This window comes from Triticum aestivum, chromosome 2B (genome assembly GCF_018294505.1).
Source record: "Triticum aestivum cultivar Chinese Spring chromosome 2B, IWGSC CS RefSeq v2.1, whole genome shotgun sequence".
Classification (NCBI taxonomy): Eukaryota; Viridiplantae; Streptophyta; class Magnoliopsida; order Poales; family Poaceae; genus Triticum; species Triticum aestivum.
Window position 1 is genome coordinate 411,423,506 of NC_057798.1, and position 22,192 is coordinate 411,445,697.

A 22,192-nucleotide genomic window follows, 5' to 3' on the forward strand; every position below is an offset into this window, starting at 1 on the left:
TTTCTTGTGCCGCTATCGCTATTTTTGCTATGGCGGGGCTTAGAGCGGCGCCTATGATGCCGGTGCTTAGATTGCTTCTCAAGGGGATTATCCTCCGTTGCCTCATCGCCATCACCTTCTTTGGGCGTGTCCACCATATATATATCATATGATGAGGTGGCTATCCAGCGCCCTGTGGGCGGTGGTTCCTGTTCTTCTCCTGCATCGTCGTCCATACCATCGATGTCTTCAGAGTCGAAGTCAAGCATGTCGGTTAAGTCATCGACAATGGCTATTAAGTGGGTGGTGGGTGGGGAACGAATTTCTTCGTCGTCCACTTCCCACTCAAGCCGGACATAGTTCGGCCAAGAGTCCCCTGACAAAGAGAGAGACCTTAATGAATTAGCATGTCGCCCAAGGGCAAGTGCTGAAAGATATCCGCGGAGGTAAACTCCATGATCAGTGCCCAATCAGATTCAATAGGCACGGATGCACGCGGTTCAGAACCTATGATCAGAGACGAGTCCGAGGGTCTGATGACACAGATTTATTTGGAGGTGAAGACTATGTTTGGCTCTAGCGCCGATGAGTGTCCAGCCTCCGTGGCGGGGTCTATCCACGCATCCTCGGATGGCATGATCTGCTCCGGATTAAGAGCCGGGGTAGCCGCAGGTGTGATCTCCTGAACGCCGTCCGATGGCTGATCTAAATCATGCTCATCGTGATTGTTTGGTGCACCTGCCATGGGCTCGAATCCGTCAAAGATCAAATCTCCGCGGATGTCGGTAGTATAGTTCAAGCTTCCAAACCTGACCTGATGGCCAGGGGCGTAGCTATCGATCTGCTCCAGATGGCCAAGCGAGTTGGCCCGCAATACAAAGCCGCCGAATACGAAGATCTGTCCGGGGAGAAAAACCTCACCTTGGATCGCATCATTGCAGATGATTGAAGGATCCATCAAGCCTTATCATGACAACATAGTGGAACTCTCAATGAAAGCACCAATGTCGGTGTCAAAACCGGCGGATCTAGGGTAGGAGGTCCCGAACTGTGCGTCTAAGGCTAATGGTAACAGGAGGCGGGGGACACAATGTTTACCCAGGTTCGGGCCCTCTCGATGGAGGTAATACCCTACTTCCTACTTGATTGATCTTGATGATATGAGTATTACAAGAGTTGATCTACCATGAGATCGTAGAGGCTAAACCCTAGAAGCTAGCCTATGATTATGATTGTTGTTGTCCTATGGACTAAACCCTCTGGTTTATATAGACATCGGAGGGGGCTAGGGTTACACAGAGTCGGTTACAGAGAAGGAGACCTACATATCCGAATTGCCAAGCTTGCCTTCCACGCAAAGGAGAGTCCCACCCAGACACGAGACGAAGTCTTCAATCTTGTATCTTCATAGTCCAACAGTCCAGGCAAAGTATATAGTCCGGCTGTCCGAGGACCCCCAATCCAGGACTCCCTCAGATCTCACGAAGGTTTTGTTGAGTTTTGTGTGATTGAAGTTTTCAAGTTTTGGGTGAGATCATGATGGATGAAGGAATAAGGAGTAAGAAGAGCCTAAGCTTGGGGATGCCCCATGGCATCCCAAGCTACTATCTAAAAGAGAAGCAAGCAACTAAGCTTGGGGATGCCCCTGAGTGGCATCCCCTCTTTCTTCTAACGACCATCGGTATTTTACTTGGAACTATATTTTTATTCGTCACATATCATGAGTTTTGCTTGGAACGTCTTGCATTATATGAGTCTTTGCTTGTTTTGCTTTTTATTTTGTGTCATCTATCCTTGCTGGACACACCTATTTGAGAGAGCCAAAATTATGCTATGATTTGTTAGAATTGCTCTATGTGCCTCACTTAAATCTTTTTGAGCTATGGAATTGCTCTAGTGCTTCACTTATATCTTTTTGAGCATGGTGTGCTTTAATATTTTTGAAGAAATGCTCTCATGGTTCATTTAGATTTATTTGAGAGTTAGTAATTTTTAGAAATTCTCTCATGCTCACTTATATTATTTTGAGAGAAGACAAATTGTATGCTCATGCTTCTCACATAGATTTGTTTGAGCTATCAAAAGCAACATATGAAATTAGTCCCGAAGTGATAGATATTCAAGAGGGATGTAATAAAAACTTTCATGAAGATTATTGGACAAAATAAACTTGATTCTTTGTAATAGTTTTGTGATATGATGATAGTGATATGTGAGTCATGTTAATGAGTAATTATGCTTTAGTAAGAATATTGATGTTAAGGATTGTGATTCCCTATGCAAGAACGGAAGTCAATAGTTACGCAATGAAATTACATCCTACTTGTGGTGCATTATTCGGTGTTAGTTATGCTTAATGCTCGCTTATGTGATTTTTCGTTTCTTGGTTGGATGCTTCTCAATCTTTTTTCTAGCCTTCACTTGTACTAAGTAGAAATACTACTTGTGCATCCAACATCCTTAAACCCAGTTTTTCCATATGAGTCCACCATACTTATCTATATGTGGTATTTCTGTGCCATTCTAAGTAAATTTGTATGTGCCAACATACTTATCTAGATGAGTGTTTATTCACTTGTCATTGCACGAGAGTACGACAAAGGTATTAGGGATGCTCAGTCCCTAAAGGGAAAATGAATTTACTTTATGTTATCAAATAATAAATTCCTTGGAAAGTGTTGGTATGGACGACACCCATGGATTCGGTTAGCCGTGGAAAGTGAAAGTGTGGTGGAAAAAGGAATAAACTTTAATTTTTGTTTGGGAACCGCATATGATATATCTAGCATGGAAAGTATTGGGAACTACTCGATCGTTTTCATCGACAGGAAAAGCATGCCACCCAAAAATTTTATCTCTAAATTTCTGCTTTGAGTTGTGGCACCTCTACAAATCCCTACTTCCCTCTTCGAAGGGCCTTTCTATTTACTTTATGCAATTTTTATTTTTATTTGAGTCTCCATCCTCTCTTATAAAGCATCAACTAAGGGGCACTATGATCATACTTGAGCATTGGGTGTAGCTAATATGTGAGTGTGTTTCATGAATGGATCAATGATTGAGCATAATGGGCTAGTGATAACTTGCTTTAGGGTTGATATTTTGAAAGGACATAGTTGCTTGCTGATATGCTTGAGTATTGAAATCTTCATGTCAAAACTAGACTATTGCTTTGAATCATATAGAAGTCCAAATGTCCATGCCACAAAAGAAAATAATATGTGATGAACATGTTAGGCAGCATTCCACATCAAAAATTCTGTTTTTATCATTTACCTACTCGAGGATGAGGGGGAATTAAGTTTGGGGATGCTGATACGTCTCCAATGTATCCATAATTTTTTATTGTTCCATGCTGTTATATTATCAATCTTAGATGTTTTACAATCATTTTATAGAAACTTTATGTCATTTTTTGGGACTAACCTATTGACATAGTGCCCAGTGACAGTTGTTGTCTTTTGCTTGTTTTTTACATCACAAAAAATCAATACCAAATGGAGTCCAAACGCAGCGAAACTTTTTGGAGTTTTTTTGGACCAGAAGACACATGATGGGCCAAGGAAGTGCCAGAGGAGGGCTCCGAGGGGAGCACAACCCACCTGGGTGCGCCCTGGTGGGTTGTGACCACCTCGGTCGCCTCCCTCGCCGCCTCTTTGCTCTATAAATACCCCGAAAATCCAAAAACCCTAGGAGAGTCGACGAAACACAATTCCAGCCACCGCAAGTTCTAGAAACTACAGATCCTATCTAGACACCATCACGAAGGGGTTCATCATCCTCATTGGTGCCCCTCCGATGATGCGTGAGTAGTTCATTGTAGACCTTAGGGTCCGTAGTTAATAGCTAGATGGCTTCCTCTCTCTCTTTTGATTCTCAATACAATGGTCTCCTGGAGATATATTTGATGTAACTCTTTTTGCGGTGTGTTTGTTGGGATCCGATGAACTTTGAGTTTATGATCAGATCTATTTATCCATGAAAGTTATTTGAGTCTTTTGATATCTTATATGCATGATTACTTATAGCCTTGTATTTCTTCTTCGAATCTTTTGGTTTAGTTAGGCCGACTAGATCGATTTTTCTTGCCATGGGAAGAGGTGCTTTGTGATGGGTTCGATCTTACGGTGCTCAATCCCAGTGACAGAAGGGGAAATAACACGTATGTATCATTGCTATTAAGGATAACAAGATGGGGTCTATTCCTACATGAATAGATCTTGTCTACATCATGTCATCATTCTTATTGCATTACTCAATTTTTCCATGAACTTAATACACTAGATGCATGCTGGATAGCGGTCGATGTGTGGAGTAATATTAGTAGATGCAGGCAGGAGTCGGTCTACTAATCTTGGACGTGATGCCTTGATGACCCACAAGTATAGGGGATCAATCATAGTCCTTTCGATAAGTAAGAGTGTTGAACCCAACGAGGAGCAGAAGAAAATGACAAGCGGTTTTCAGCAAGGTAATGTCTGCAAGCGCTGAAATTATAAGTATCGAGTAGTTTGGTAGCAAGGTGGTTTGTAATGAGCAAGTAACGGTAACGCGAAAAAAGTGCAGCAAGGTAGCCCAATCCTTTTGAGGCAAAGGACAAGCCAAAACGGTCTCTTATAATAAGCAAAGTGTTCTTGAGGGCACACGAGAATTTCATCTAGTCACTTTCACCATGTTGGTTTGATTTGTGTTTGCTACTTTGGTAATTTCCTACTTGAACAAACCTCCTACTTATGATTAACCCCCTCACAAGCATCCGCAACTACGAGAAAAGTATTAAGAATAAATTCTAACCATAGCATTAAACTTTCGGATCCAAATCAGTCCCTTACGGAATAACGCATAAACTAGGGTTTATGCTTTTGTAACTCTCGCAACCCATCATCTAATAACTACTCCACAATGCATTCCCTTAGGCCCAAATATGGTGAAGTGTCACGTAGTTGACATTCACATGATACCACTAAGGGAATCACAACATACATACTATCAAAATATCGAACACATATAAAATTCACATGATTACTTGCAACAAGATTTCTCCCGTGACCTCAAGAACAAAAGTAACTACTCACAAATGATAATCATGCTTAATATCAGAGGGGTATTAAATAACATAATGGATCTAAACATATAATCTTCCACCAAATAAACCATATAGTAATCAACTACAAGATGTAATCAACACTACTAGTCACCCACAAGCACCAATCTATAGTTCCGGTACAAAGATTGAACACAAGAGATGAAATAGGGTTTGAGAGGAGATGGTGTTGTTAAATATGTTGATGGAGATTGTCCTCCCCAAGATGGGAGAGTTGTTGGTGATGATGATGACGATGATTTCCCCCTCCGGGAGGGAAGTTCCCTCGATAGAATCGCTCCGCCGGAGGGCAAAAGTGCTCCTGCCCAAGTTCCGCCTCAAGATGGCGGCACTTCATCCCGAAAGTCCTCTCCTTATTTTTTTTCTAGGTCAAATCACTTAAATACCAGAAGAGGGGCACCGGAGGTAGGCTGGGCTGAGCGCAACCCACCAGGGCCCGCCTGGGGGCCCTGGCGCGCCCTGGTGTCTTGTGTTCACTAGATGGCCCCCCTCCGGAAGTTATTTGCTCCATTATTTCTTATTTATTCCATAAAAATTCCTCATGAAGTTTCAGCTCATTTGGAGTTGTGCAGAATAGGTGGCCTTATGTAGCTTTTTCAGGTTCAGATTTCTAGCTGCCGGAATTCTCCCTCTTTGTGTGAACCTTGCAAATTATGAGAAAAAGGCAGTAGAATTACTCCAAAAAGCATTATTATGCATAAAAACAATATAAATAATAGTAGATAAACATGATGCAAAATGAACGTATCAACTCTCCCAAGCTTAGACCTCACTTGTCGTCAAGCGAAAACTGAAATCGAAAAACATGTCCACATGCTTAGAGATAGAGGCATCGATAAAAACAAAATACGGACATAGAAGCATCATGTAACTTATTATAACAGCAACAAACTTTAACATGAAACTTTTATCATCGAGCTTTTATCATAGACTTCTCATGAATAAGTAACAATTCATCACAACATCAAAGTATAAAGCATAAACTCTATTGAAAACCAACAAACTATGTTCTCAGTCAACTTTGTAACTACAATTCATCATCTTTTCAGGAAGGGTCACATATCGGAGCCTTTTTGGAAAGTCCACATACTCAACCATCATATAGTCTTCTATGATTGCTAACACTCACCGCATACACATGAGCAAAACGTTTCAACCGGGCACATAGAAAAACAGGGGCTTATAGTTTTGCCTCCCAACGTACTCACCTCAAGGGTAATGTCAACAATAATAACTCATGCTACACATATCCAACTGGATATATGTGCCTAGATCTTTCCTCACCACATGATGCTTGCCAAAAGAGAAAAAATAAAAAGGAATAGAGAGAAAACTTTGACTCTTGCATGAAAGTAAATACATAAAAGTAAAAGATAGGCCCTTCACAAAGGGAAGCAGAGGTTGCCATGCGCATTTTGGTTGTATGCTCAATCCCTTAGTGCAAAAGAACGTCACGTTATATTGCCCCTTGTGATAGCAACCTTTATTATGCAGTCTGTCGCTTTTATTCTTTGCCATCACAAGTTCGTACAACGCTCAATTTTCTCTTACACTAAATGGTCTAACACTTTTAGAAGCAATTTTTATTGCCTTATTGCATCGATGATGACTTACTTGAAGGATCTTACTCAATCCTTAGGTAGGTATGGTGGACTCTCAAAACAAGTTTTGGGTTAAGGGTTTTTGGATGCACAAGTAGTATCTCTACTTAGTGAGGGATTTTTGGCTAGCAAAGATAGGGGAAAGCACCACATGTTGAAGGATCTATGACAATGTAACTTCTATGTGAATATGAACGAACATAAATCATTACGTTGTCTTCCTTGTCCAACGTCAACAATTTTGGCATATAATATTTTGATGGGGGCTCACAATCACATAAGTTTCCAAGATAGTGTATTTGCATGTGAATCTTCCCTTCCCTTATTAATTCTTTCATGAATTGCATCATTGACCAATGCTATGTTTGTCAAACTCCAATAAAATTTTCTACTTATACTTTTCCTTATGTGGTGTCATTACTTACCATAAGATTAGCATATGATCTTGTTCATTTATTTCCTTTCTTTTTATTGAAACAAGAAAGTAAAGAAAGCAAAACTCAAACTAAACTTTATTATATATATCGCACACGATTACAAGGATAGATCACTAAGTAGACTTTAAAAAGAAAGGATCGAACTAAACTTTTATTCATCTAAAGCAAAAGATAACTATGGACCGAACTAAGATAAGTAAAGGCAAAAGATAGTGGAGGTGATACGATACCGGGGCACCTCCCCCAAGCTTGGCACAAGCCAAAGGGAGTGCCCATACCCGATACTCAATTTTCTTTGGTTGATGAAGAAGGTGGTGGTGGTGATGAAGTAGAAAGTTTTTCCAATATATCTCTGAGTGCATCTCCTAAACTGTGAATCTCCTGAAGAGCTTGATGAAGCATCTCAGTGTTCTTATCCACTTTAGCCATGATATTCTTATTTTCCGGACCCCAAGAGTTTGTTCCTGCATCACCTTCTCTTGGACGAGATATGTCCCAACTGGACGGAATATGCACACGAGGAGTGTTTTCGAACCCATAGTTATGAATCACATTGTTTCGATGTAACCTGTGTAGAGGTCTCCTTGGAGGGAGCCCTTCCTGATCTCTATGGCTCTCTTGATTGTTTGTTGGGCTCATGGCTTGATGGGGGTTAGGATGAGTAGAGATGCCGGCTAGGGTGCCCCTCTCAGAGGCCGGAGGGTGAACTCCAAGCGAGTCTCCCTCATCTTCCTCCATAGCGACCTCTTCAAGTCCCTCTCCCCTGGACTCCACCTGAAGCAACCTAGCATCACCTTCTTCATCGTTGGAGGAGGGAGAAGACATGATGTCTGACTTGACAAATCTGACAGAAAACAGTGAGAAAAGAGAACAGAAGATTTCTCCGTGATACGAAGGTCAATAGGTTCGGGGGGGGGGGGGTATAAAGATTTTTTAATCTTGGGAAACAAGCAAATGGAAGAAAAACGGAGTCCGGAAGGTACCCGAGGTGGGCACAACCCACTTGGGCGCGCCTCGCAAGCCAGGCGCGCCCTGGTGTCTTGTGCCCACCAGGGGTGCCTTCCTAGTAGTTTCTTATTTTCCTATTTTTTTATATTCCAAAACGGATAGAAAATACTTTTGCAGATTTTTCGGAGTCCGTTTACTTACCGTATCACGTACCTCCTCTTTTTCACGATTCTAGAGAGTTCCGAAAGGTTTATTTTATGTGTTCTTCCGGTGTCATAGTTTGGATAATATTGCTTTCAACATTAATGGGCGTACATGACATATAGTGTTTTATTCGTTGTCCATTAACAACCTTTGGGTTAGTACCTTCGGCATTGTTTATTTTGATAGCTCCAGATTGATAAACCTCCGCGATAACATAGGGTCCTTCGCATTTGGAGAGGAGTTTTCCTGCAAAGAATCTGAAACGAGAGTTGTACAAAAGAACAAATTCTCCAACCTTGAACTCACGCTTTTGGATTCTTTTATAATGCCATCTTTTAACTTTTTCTTTGAATAACTTGGCATTTTCATAAGCTTGGGTTCTCCATTCATCTAATGAGCTAATATGAAATAACCTCTTTTCACCAGCAAGTTTGAAATCATTGTTGAGTTCTTTAATTTCCCAATATGCTTTATGTTCTAACTCAAGAGGCAAATGACAAGCTTTTCCATAAACCATTTTGTAAAGAGACATACCCATAGGATTTTTATATGCTATTCTATAAGCCCAAAGTGCATCATCTAATTTCTTAGACCAATTCTTTCGAGACCTATTGACAGTCTTTTGTAAAATTAATTTTATTTCTATAGTGCTAAGTTCAACTTGACCACTAGACTGAGGATGATAGGGTGATGCAATTATATGGTTAACATCATACTTGGCAAGCATTTTACGGAAAGCACCATGAATAAAGTGTGAACCACCATCAGTCATTAAATATCTAGGGACTCTGAACCTTGGGAAAGTTACTTCCTTAAGCATCTTAATAGAGGTGTTGTGATCAACACTAGTAGTTTGAATAGCTTCTACCCACTTAGTATCATAATCAACAACAACCAAAATATGAGTATACCCATTAGAGGAAGGCAAAGGTCCCATGAAATCAAATCCCCAAACATCAAATGGTTCAACAACAAGTGAATAATTCATAGGCATTTCTTGATGCTTACCGATATTACCTATTCTTTGACATTCATCACAAGATAAAACAAACTTACGGGCATCCTTGAAGAGAGTAGGCCAATAAAACCTAGATTGCAATACCTTGTGAGCGGCTCTATCTCCCGCATGATGACCTCCATAAGTTTCGGAGTGACATTTTCGTAGGATTTGTCCCTGTTCATGCTCAGGCACACAATGTCTACTAATACCATCTATCCCTTCTTTATAAAGATGTGGGTCATCCCAAAAGTAATGTCTTAAATCATAGAAGAATTTTTTCTTTTGTTGGTATGTAAAGCTAGGGGGAATGTATTTAGCAACAATATAATTAGCATAGTCAGCATACCAAGGTGTACTATTAGAAACATTTATTGCAGCTAACTGCTCATCAGAAAAGCTATCATTAATAGGTTGTGGGTCATCATGAATATTTTCAAGCCTAGACAGGCTATCAGCTATGGGGGTTCTCAGCTCCTTTTCTATCAATGACATGCAAATCAGATTCTTGTAGCAAGAGAACCCATCGAATATGCATATGTTTGGCATCTTTCTTTTCCATAAGATATTTTGTAGCAGCATGATCGGTGTGAACAATTACTTTTGAATCTACAATATAGGATCTAAATTTATCACAAGCAAACACAACAGGTATTTTTTTCCAGTAGTAGCATAATTTCATTGGGCACTGTCTAGAGTTTTACTTGCATAATGAATAACATTCAGTTTCTTATCAACTCTTTGTCCTAGAATAACACCAACATCATAATCACTAGCATCACACGTAATTTCAAAAGGCAAGTTCCAATCACGTGGTTAAATAATAGGTGCAATGATTAAGGCTTTCTTTAGTGTGTAAGGGCATATTTCTCCCTATGTGGTTTTGGTGATTGATGACAATGCATCTGCAGACTAATTGTGTGCATTGAGCATTTCAGATATCTCATGTCTATGCACAAGACTATTCGGTGCCACTCGGAGCCTAGTGAAGATGGCGTATCTCTACGTTTCTTTTCGGTGGATTTGAGTCATAGGAAAGCCGTACTATTAAGAGGGGGTCCGCTTCGGAAAGGTTTGGGTGGAATCAACACGTACACGTCTGTCCCTGTGCACCACCTTTCCTTTGCTTCTTTGGAGCACCAACCGTTTATCCGCGTCTCTACAAAATGAAGGACTCCAAGTGCTATTTGTGCTGTGGCATGCGGTAGTACTGCTCAAGGGAGCAGTAGTACCACAGTAGCCCACGGTAGTACCGGCTAGGGAAGCAGTAGTACGGCGCTATGCGGTAGTACCGCTCGTCAGGCGCGGTAGTACCGTGGCCTCTAGCCCAGCACAGTGACATGCGTGGAAGTAGGGGTGGAAGTAATTTTTTACATCCATGCCCTACGTGGTAGTACCGCTCCATGCGTGCGGTAGTACCGTGCTGGATTTTTACACAGATCAAAACACAGCGGAAGTAGCCATGGATGTAATTTTATTAGTCTGTGCCTTCCCAGCCTAGTCGAACCCTGCCACGCGGTAGTACCGCAAGGACGCGCGGTAGTACCTCTCCGGCGGTTCTATCGCTTGTTGCTTTAACGCAAAAGGGCCTCGTCTGGTCTCTGCCGCGGAGCGGTAGTACTGCACATCGAGCGGTAGTACCGCAAGGCCTTGCAATAGTACCACGAGTCGGTGCGGTAGTACCGCATGTCACGAGCTGAGTAAGTGGGTAACAGTTGGATCTTTCCTCTCACTATATAAGGGGGGTCTTCTTCCCCAAGTTGACTACCTCTTCCCTCCCTAAGCTCCATTGTTGCTCAAAGCTCCATTTTCGCCCGATCTCTCTCCCTAGCCATTCAAACTTGTTGATTCTCTAGGGATTGGTTGAGAAGGCCCAGATCTACACTTCCACCAGAGAAATTTGATTCCCCCCACTAATCCCTTGCGGATCTTGTTACTCTTGGGTATTTGAGCACTCTAGACAGTTGAGGTCATCATGGAGCCATATTCCATTGTGGTGAAGCTTCGTGGTGTCGTTGGGAGCCTCCAACTAAGTTGTGGAGATTGCCCCAACCTTGTTTGTAAAGGTTCGGTCGCCGCCTCCAAGGGCACCAATAGTGGAATCATGACATCTCGCATTGTGTGAGGGTGTGACAAGAATATGGTGGCCCTAGTGGCTTCTTGGGGAGCATTGTGCCTCCACACCGCTCCAACAGAGACGTACTTACTCTCAAAGGGAAGGAACTTCGGTAACACATCCTCGTCTCCACCGGCTCCACTCTTGGTTATCTCTCACCTTTACTTGTGCAAGGTTATATTGTGTTGTATCCCTTGCTTGCTTGTGTGCTTGTTGTTGTTGCATCATATAGGTTGCTCACCTAGTTGCATATCTAGACAACCTACTTTGATGAAAATTTAATTTGGTAAAGAAAAGCTAAAAATTGTTAGTTGCCTATTCACCCCCCTCTAGTGAACCATATCGATCCTTTCAATTGGTATCAGAGCCTCGTCTCTTTATTAAGGCTTTACCGTCCGAAGAGTATGGTTGACACCGTAGACGGCGGGGAGGAGCACCCCGGTGTGAATCCATCCTCGTCTACGGTCGGTGGGGGATCCTTGGACTCTCGTGAGGAATTCAATGCGGCTTTGGACACATTGAAAACGTCCATGATGACCGAGGTCAAAGGCATGTTTAAGGAGTTTCTTGATGGTCTTAAATTATCCACCGCACCGTTGGAAGTGGTCGATCCCATTAACAAGGTGACGGATGCTAACTCCGATAAGGGGGAAGCTACTAGTGATAAAGTTCCTTTGCCTAGTGGTAAAAGTGGAAACGACATCTTTTCCCATGTTGAACCACCCCTTACTTATGGAGGACCGGTTCCCTCTACTCATTTGAATCATGTTGGTCCTCCTCCTAAGTTTGTGAAAAATGAGGATTTTGCCTCCTGGGTCTACCGTTTTAAACATCATTTAAATCATAGTTCTACTAATCTTTGGAGAATTATTGAGCAAGGTTTCTACCCGCATGACCCAAGCAACCTCACTCCTAGAGAAGCCGCGGATCATCAATTCAACGGGTCCGCTCTCTTCATTATCCAAGATGCAATTCCAGTCGAAGATATTGCGCATCTCCGACCTTTCAACGTGTCCAAGGAAGCATGACAACATGTTATTTCCATTTACATGGGAAGCGCAAACATTCAACGCTCCAACTATGAAGTGGTGCAAGATGAAGCTGATGAGTTTGCGATGAATGAAGATGAAGAACCTCGTGAGCCCTACCAGAGATTAACCACTCTCGCGGTCTCACTCCAAGATCATGGGAGCAAGGATATGGATGACAATTGGATCAAGCGCAAGTTTCTCAAGGCCATGATGCCCTACCATAAGGCCATGTCATCCGTCATTCGTCAAAGGCCGGACTTTCATACATTGTCCTCAAGTGAAGTGTTGGATGAGTTTGTTGCTATGAGAATCTTGGACAAGACTGCCGACAATGCGGTGATGCGCTCTCAACAGGTAAAGAAACCCCACCTTGCTTTGAAGGCCAAGGCTTGTGTGGAAGAAGAAGATGAATAGGATGAGGGTAATCCCAAAGATACAAAATATGATTATCATGAGCACATGGCTCTCGCTTCAAGGCAATTTTGGGGCAAGAAGAACTCAAGACCCAACTTCAACAAGAACAACTCAAGTGGCACCAAGGGCAAGCAACGTGTGAGAACATGCTATAATTGTGGCAATGTGAGACACTTTGTTGCGGAGTGCCCTTACGAGAAGCGGGAAGACAATGGTGGCGAGCTTATACGAACAGACAAAGCCAAGTCCTTCCCCAACAAGATCAACTTCACCAAGAAGACTCCTCCCAAGGGGCTGGTGGCACAAGAAGAGTACAATGAGGATGAGGATGATGATGAAGATGGTAAGACGGTGGCCATGGCCTCCATTGCCATTGCCACAACTCCACGGGTGTCCCTCTTTGACTCACCCAACAAGAACATCACCGCCAAGTGCCTCATGGCCAAAGCCACCAACAAGGTAACCCCCAACATCAAAACTACCATCACTACTAATCCTTCCTTGACGGATTGCATTGATGAAAGTGATGGGTCTAATGAAGAAGTAAATGAATTTGAGTCTTTTATGAGTAAGCTCAAGGGTAAATCCAAGAAGCACTTTGTTGCTCTTTTGGAACAACTTGATGAAGCCAATGACATGATCGAGGCTCGCAAAGAAACCATATCTAAGATGGAAGGACATAGTCGTGACTATTCCAATGAGATATCAGATCGCTCTAATGCGCTTGAGGAAGAGCGTAGTCATCGTTTGGCTCTTGAGGAGTCACACAACGATGATCATGCTAAATTAAAGAAAGATCTTGATCATGCTCTTGTTGTATCTCGTGTGCTCAATTTCGAGAAGGCTAAATTTGGGGTTGACCTTGCTAGACTCAAGGAGGAGTTTGATATACTTGAAAAGGCTCACAAGGCCTTGAAGGGGCCTCATGCTAGCCTCAAGGAGTCTCATGATCAACTCCAAGTGAAGCTAACCAAGGAGAAAGCCATTTTTCCTCATATGGTCTTAATCAATAATGCAAATGCTACTAACCCATGTTGTGAGCATGTGCAGCTTGTGGAGGAGAATGCCAGGTTGAAGGAGCAACTTGAGAAAGGCCTTGTGTCTTGCATACAAGGTGAGAAGAACCTCAACGCTCTTTTGAGCAATCAAAAAGAAGTTGTGGGCAAGGAGGGAATTGGGTTTGCACCCAAGTACAAGAACAAGAAGAAGATTGACAAGGCCAAACAACCTCTTCCTCTCAAACAAACTTTTGTGAAGGAGGGAGAGGGTGCTTCTAAGGAGAAGAAGAACAAGGTGAAGGGTGGTGGTGTCAAGAAGGGCATTGCCACTCCTTCCAACAAAGCCGGCGACTTTAACCCTTCTTATGTGCTATGCCGTGCTAGTGATGGGCATGTTTATGCCAAATGTTTTGGTTCTCCTTATGAGTACATTGAATGGTATATTTGGGTTCCTAAGACCCTTGTTACTAACATCAAAGGACCCATTACAAAATGGGTACCTAAAACCAAGCATTGATCTCTTGTAGGTGTTTGCTTCTGGTGGGGGGTCATGGTTGCTCGATAGTGGAGCTACAAATCATATGACCGGAAGCAAGGACTTGGTGGTGGACGTGCACAAGGTCTCATATATGCCCACCAATGTCGAGTGGGGTGATGCCTCGTCTTCTAAGGTATCGGGTCTTGGCAAGGTTGTCATTTCTCATGATCTCACGATCGAGAAAGTCATACTTGTTGAGTCCCTTGCATACAATTTACTTCCCGTTCGTCAACTTGCACTCATGGGCTTTGCCACTTCCTTTGATATTGATACCATGGCCCTCTTATGGAGCAAGACTCTTAAAGTAGTCTTTGTTGGGCATGTCGAGAATGGTCTTTATGTGATTAACTTTTCGGAGTGACCCACAAAGACCGCAACATGCTTAATGGCTAAAGTTGACGTGGGATGGCTTTGGCATCGCCGTTTAGCCCACGTCAATATGAGATCTTTGCAAAGTCTTCTCAAGGGGGACCATATCCGTGGACTAACAAATGTTAGTTTTGCCAAAGATCGTACTTGCATTTCTTGTATCGAAGGAAAGCTACATGAGAAGGCTCACCCTCCCACGACTATTATCTACTCGAAGAGGCCTTTGGAGCTCCTTCACATGGATCTCTTTGGGCCTCCATCCTTTGATAGTTTTGGGGGTAGAAAGTATTGCTTGGTGATTGTGGATGATTATTCAAGATACACTTGGGTATATTTCTTCAAGAGGAAGAGTGAGACTCAAGAAACCATCATCGACTTTGCAAATGAAGCTCAACGTCAACACAATGCAAAGATCTTGACAATAAGAAGTGACAACGGAACCGAGTTCAAGAACTACACCTTGGATGAGTTTCTTAGCGATGAGGGGATCAATCATCAATTATTCCGCACCTTACACTCCTCAACAAAATGGTGTAGCGGAGAGGAAGAACCGGACGTTGATGGACGCGACAAGGACCATGATGGCGGAGTTCAAGTCTCCCTACAACTTTTGGGCCGAAGCCATCAACATCGCTTGTCATGCATCCAATCGGCTCTATCTCCGCTAGGGCTTGAACAAGACTCCATAGAGATACTTACCGGTAACAAGCCCTACCTCAAGTACTTCCGGGTGTTCGGTTGTAAGTGTTTCATTTTCAAGAAAGGTGTTCGTTTGTCTAAATTTGAGGCTAGAGCTCATGAGGGCATATTTGTTGGTTATGCTACAAACTCTCATGCTTACGGTGTCCTCAAAAAGTCCACGGGACTCATTGAGGAGACGTGTAATGTGGAGTTTGATGAGAATAATGGCTCCCAGGTGGAGCAAAGTGGTACTTGTGATGTAGGTGATGAAATTCCTCCCCAAGCCATAAGAAGAATGGGTGTTGGTCATATCCTACCCATTGAGGAACCCCTTTGTGGCCGAAGGAGAAGGACAAAGTTCCACTCAAGTGGAGCCATCACCAACCCAAGACCCACACGCTTCCGAAGAACAAAGTGAAGGCCCTCAACCAAGTGAACAAGATCAAGGGAAAGATCAATCTCAAGATGGTGGTGAACCACCAAGTGATGCCCAAGGTCAAGTTCTCCCTCCCAAGCAAGTTCAAGATCAAGAGCAAGCTCAAGATCAAGAACAAGCTCAAGACGACGCTCAAGATGATCATGTTACCGTTCCTCAACTATCTCTTGAGGAGGAATTGGAGCGTCGTGCCGTCAAGATTGCTTCCAAGCTCACTACCAAAGATCATCTTATGAAGAATGTGCTTGGAAGTTTGAGAAAGGGGGTAAGCACTCGTAGACAATTAGCAAACTATTGTGAACATCACGCGTTTGTTTCTTGTGTTGAACCCCAAAAGGTCTATGAGGCGCTTGAGGATCCGGATTGGCTCAATGCCATGCATGAAGAACTCAACAACTTCGAGCACAACAAGGTGTGGAGATTGGTGCCAAGGCCATCGGGGAACCATAATGTCATTGGAACCAAGTGGATATTCAAGAACAAGCAAGATGCTCATGGACTTATCGTTCGCAACAAGGCTCATTTGGTGGCACAAGTCTACTCCCAAGTCGAGGGTGTCGACTACGGTGAAACCTTTGCTCCCGTTGCTCGCCTAGAATCTATTCGTTTGTTGCTTGCCTATGCTTCTCATCATAACTTCAAGTTGCAACAAATGGATGTGAAGAGTGCTTTTCTTAATGGTCCTATTAATGAGTTGGTGTATGTCAAACAACCCCCGGGGTTTGAGGATCCCGAGTTCCCCAATCATGTGTACCAACTCTATAAGGCACTCTATGGCCTTAAATAGGCCCCACGCGCGTGGTATGAGCACCTTACCGAGTTGTTGCAAGATCGTGCGTTTGAAATTGGGAAAATCGACCCCACTCTTTTTACTAAGAAGGTCAAAGGGGAGTTGTTTGTATGCCAACTATATGTTGATGATATTATCTATGGTTCCCCTAACAAAGCTTTCAATGAGGAATTTGCCGCTCTCATGACCTCAAAGTTCAAGATGTCCATGATGGGAGAGTTGAAGTTCTTTCTCGGGTTCGAAATCAAGCAAAGAAGAGAAGGAACCTTAATCAACCAAGCCAAATACACTCAAGACATGCTCAAGAGATTCAAGCTAAGTGATGTCAAGCCGGCTTCCACTCCAATGCCCGTCAAATGCCAACTTGACATAGATCCAATGGTAAAGCAGTGGATCAAAAGGTATATTGTTCCATGATTGGCTCCTTGCTTTACCTTTGTGCATCTAGACCGAATATCATGTTGAGTGTGGGAATTTATGCACGGTTTCAAGCCGTACCTAAGGAAAGCCACCATGTGGCGGTCAAGCGAACCTTTCGATATTTGGCTCATACCCCAAACTTTGGCTTATGGTACCCAAGAGGAGCTAACTTCAACCTTTTGGGATATTCGGACTTGGATTGGGCGGGATACAATGTGGATAGGAAGTCAATCTCCGGAGGGTGCCAATTTCTTGGTTGCTCTTTGGTGAGTTGGTCTTCTAAGAAGCAAAGTTGTGTGCCTCTCTCGTCCATAGAAGCAGAGTATGTGGCCGCCAGTAGTTGTTGTGCTCAACTTCTATGGATGAGGAAAACTTTAAAGGATTACGACGTCATTTGTGACAAAGTGCCTCTTTGGTGTGACAATGAAAGTGCCATCAAGATCTCTCTCAACCCAGTGCAAAACTTCAAGACGAAGAACATTGAGATTCGGTATCACTTCATCCGAGATCACATTAGGCGAGGGGAGATCCAGCTCAAATATGTCAACACTCATGATAACCTTGCATATATCTTCATGAAGCCCTTGGATGAAGCAAGATTTTGCGAGTTAAGGCATGAGCTAAATATCATTGATTCGAGCAATGTGGCTTGAACCCTTGCACACCCACCATATTCTTGATGTCTTGTTTAGGTGTAGGCATGGACATAGGGGGAGTGTTGTTCTTTTAATGAACTCTCCCTCCCCCCATTATGCATAAATTGTTCAACTCTTTCACATTAGCCATTTTTAATGGTACTTGTGCTTCAAAGACGAGTTTGGTTCATGGGCCCAAGGATAATTCTTCGCGGTGCCATAATAATTGACTCAAACATAGGTGGCTCCTACCACCGCCCTCTCCCCTTGAGAGGTTTTGTTTCGTGTTTGGTCCTTGTTGTCTTTTGCCTTCTTTTGAGTCATGTTTGTATTTGAGCTGCCTCGTGTGTGTGCTTGTTTGCATGTCCAGTTGGTTGAAGGTTGCTTTGCAAAGGCTGTGTTTGTCAGCTTTGTTGAAACGTGCACTTTCTTGGGTTTACGGTACTATCGTGGCAAGCCACGATACTACCGCAGGAGATGGGTTGCCCTATGCATGCACAGCTGCATCCGAGGCATGGTACTACTGCTTCCGTCGCGACAGTAATTTTTTACTGCCGCTGGAAGAGCGGTACTACCGCCCTGTGTGCGGCACCTCCGCCCGGGCGGTACTACCATGATGACCCGTGGTACTACCATGCCGTCGCGAGCGAGTGGGGGTCAAGAGCGGGCAGGGGGAGTTCCAACTCCCCCATACCCATTCAACTCTTTTCCCCCCACTTCGTCTCTGTCTCTCTCTCTCCCTTGCCAAAGAACAGCGTCAGAGGACCTCGCCGGATCTCCATCTCCGATCGCTTTCCTTGCATTCGGACCGGTGGGATCGATCCGCACCTCGCCCTCTTGCCATGGAACCCGGTATCTCCCTTAGTCCTTCTCTCTCTACCTCGTCGTTTTTGCTTCTAGGTTTTGGGAGATGCATGTGTAGTTCTTGAGATTTTTGGCTAAATCTTTGCAATAGAAGGGTCTAGGGGAGTGCTAGTGCTGTAGAGATGCTATTTTGTATGTTGCACCACGATAATTTTGATCAACGGTAGTACCGATCCAAATTTATGGATGTGCCTAGATCCGTTCTTGCCAGATTCAAATCCGTGTGGTACTACCGCGCCTCTTGTGCGGTACTATTGCTCTAGTGAGATCCGCCCCATATGGTACTACCGCTCTGTTAGAGCGGTACTACCGCATGGTGCATGGAAGTAAAGAATTTACTTCCGCTCTAGGCGCGGTAAGTACTGTGCCATCCCGGCGCAGTACTACCGCAGCTAGAGCATATGTAAATTTTTACGTCCGCCTCATGGTGTGGTACTACCGTTGACATATGAACTACCTTGTTGTGATCGCCCAATCTTATTTCTACTTGTTTCGTTTGTTTTGGCCCTGGTCTTTGCAATGACCGTTCTCGTTCTTCTCGTGTGTTTTGTGTTGTGTGTCATAGGTGGTGGCTCCAATGTCCATCGCTCGAATCCCAGCCATGACATGAGCTCCAAGCAGCTTCGCAATCAAGAAGCACCTGAGGGCTCCAATGCCAACAGCGCAATTAAGGGAGTCCTGGATTAGGGGGTACCCGGACAGTCGGACTATATACTTTGGCCGGACTGTTGGACCGTGAAGATACAAGACTCAAGACTTTGTCCCGTGTCCGGATGGGACTCTCCTTTGCGTGGAAGACAAGCTTGGTGATCCGGATATTATATTTCCTTCTTTGCAACTGACTCCATGTAAACCCTAGCACTCTCTGGTATCTATATAAACCGGAGGGTTTAGTCCTTAGAGAGGGAATCATAATCATCATAGGCTAGCTTCTAGGGTTTAGCCTCTACGATCTCGTGGTAGATCAACTCTTGTAACACTCATATCATCAATATCAATCAAGCAGGAAGTAGGGTTTTACCTCCATCGAGAGGGCCCGAACCTGGGTAAAACATCGTGTCCCTTGCCTCCTGTTACCATTAGCCTTAGACGCACAGATCGGGACCCCCTACCCGATATCCGCCGGTTTTGACACCGACATTGGTGCTTTCCTTGACAATTCCTCTGTGTCATCGCTGCAAGGCTTGATGGCCCGTCTCATTGTCAAGGACAACATCACCACTGGGGGAGCGCTGGCGGTAGGCCAAACTCTTCGACTGGGCGGCTTCGTCATGGCCGCCCTATCGGCTGTAGCGCCGACGATGACCTCTCGGGTCATCACGAATAGCCTCCACGTCAATTCGGAACTCGTCGAACAGATGGATCCAAGGGATCTCTCCTCCCTTAATGAGCTCTTGGATCGCATCGCTGCTTTGGGAGTTGCCACAGACTATGACCGGATCGGGCTTAAACCCGACCAAAGGGATATCAAATCCCCACCGGGCACCCACGAGATAGCGGTAGTGGAGGAGCCACATACGGATTATCCCTCTATTTTGAGGACGAATTACGTCCGGATTGCCGAGCTCTCTGAGCCGGATACCAGCTCATGGGAGGACATGACCCAGACCCCGGACTTAGAATCGGGTATCGGGCCAGAAAAATCGGGCAGCGCCCCGGATCCCGAGCTGTCAAGCCCGGAAGCTCCCCTGCCCCGGGGCGTTAGATCGGATCAGAATCCAGATTCAGCTACCCCCTCCCACCAGGACTTAAACCGTCTCTCCCATATCAGACAAGAGCACCAAGAGACAGTACATTGCTACTGGGCCAGATTCCTCCTTGTGCTAAACAAGGTCAAGGACTGTCATGAGGAAGACACAATCTCACTTTTTGACAAAAACTACACGAACAAAGGGATCCTTAATGCTATAAGTCGCCGTGACATAATACACTTCGCTGACTTAGTAACCATAGTACAGAAGTACTGTGCGATGGAAAGCACCTGGAAAACCCAAACAAAATTTTGGGATAGTCCGGCTCTCACTAAAACCTTTGTTCGAGCTAAACGGGCGAACTCTCGTAAGTCAGCCGATCCAATCCCCAAGAAACCAAAGCCCACCCCAGGGCGTGGAACCGTATTGGAAGAATGGCTCAATGGGCCACGTAAACTCCACAGCTCGCCGTACACTACACCAACACATAGCCTTAGAACATGTTGGATACTTCGGCAGGTAGCAAAAAGTGGCGAGGATATTCTTGTAAGCCATAAAGCAGAACAACATCCCGCCAAAGAAAACAATACGGTACTGACAGTCTTTGAGACTTTTGCCTCAAATAATAGGCGCAAGCGAGCCCATCGAAATCTCGCTGAAATTTGCCACGTGGCAAAAATAAATCCGTGGAACAACACTGCTATAACTTTCAGTGCCAGTGAGGAACCTCAATTCCAGACAGTCCGGGCACCAGCCACTTTGGTCCTTAGCCCAATCGTGGAAGGCTTTCAGCTCACTGAAGTACTCATGGACGGCGGAAGCGGATTAAACTTGATCTACGAAGAAACACTCAACAAGATGGAAATTGATAAAAGCCGCATTGAGCAAAGCGGCACAACCTTCAGGGGAATCATGCCTAGTCGGGAAGCATGGTGTGCGGGAAAAATCACACACGATGTGGTATTCAGCACTCCGAAGAATTACAGGTCGGAAGAAATCACATTCCAAGTGACTCCTTTCAGCAGCGGATACCACACCCTTTTACGGCGGGATGCATTCACAAGCTTTCAAACTATACCCCATTACGGGTACATGAAGCTTAAAATGCCCAGACCCAATGGAATCATCACTCTAGCCAGTGATCCGAACGTCGCACTTCGTGCCGAAAATAAAACCGCGGCACTAGCCCTGGAAGCATTATCCGAAGCTCTAGCAGCCGAAGAACTAACATCGTTGCGCGCCAACATGGACAAGGACGACGTGATACTCAACAAGCAACCCAAGTCCACCTCATTTAAACCCGCAGACGAGATAGTCAAATTCCAGGCCCATCCAACGGACCCCATGAAGACAGCTTCCATCGGGACACAGTTGAGCCCCACAATGGACGCTGCACTACGAGACTTCCTACGCGAGAATTGGGACATTTTTGCCTGGCACCCTTCGGACATGTCGGGCATCCCACACAGACTGGCCAAACATAGCCTCAATATACTGAAAGGATACAAGCCTGTCTAACAGACACTTAGGTGCTTCTCAGAGCCCAAATGACAAGCCATGGGAGAAGAGCTAGCCAAGCTACTTGAGGCCGGATTCATCAGAGATATCAAGCATCCGGATTGGCTGGCAAATCTAGTAATGGTACCGAAGAAGGACAAATCCTGGCGCCTATGTGTCGACTTCAAAGACCTCAACAAGGCTTGCCCCAAGGATCCCTTCCCCCTCCCTCGCATCGACCAAATCATCGACGCCACCGCAGGACACGACTCACTGTGTTTCCTCGACGCATACTCTGGATACCATCAAATAAAGATGGCAGAGTCCGACCAAGCTGCAACGGCCTTCATAACGCCATATGGTCCTTTCTGCTTCAACACTATGCCTTTCGGGCTTAAAAATGCCGGCGCAACCTATCAACGCATGATTCAAACATGCCTGG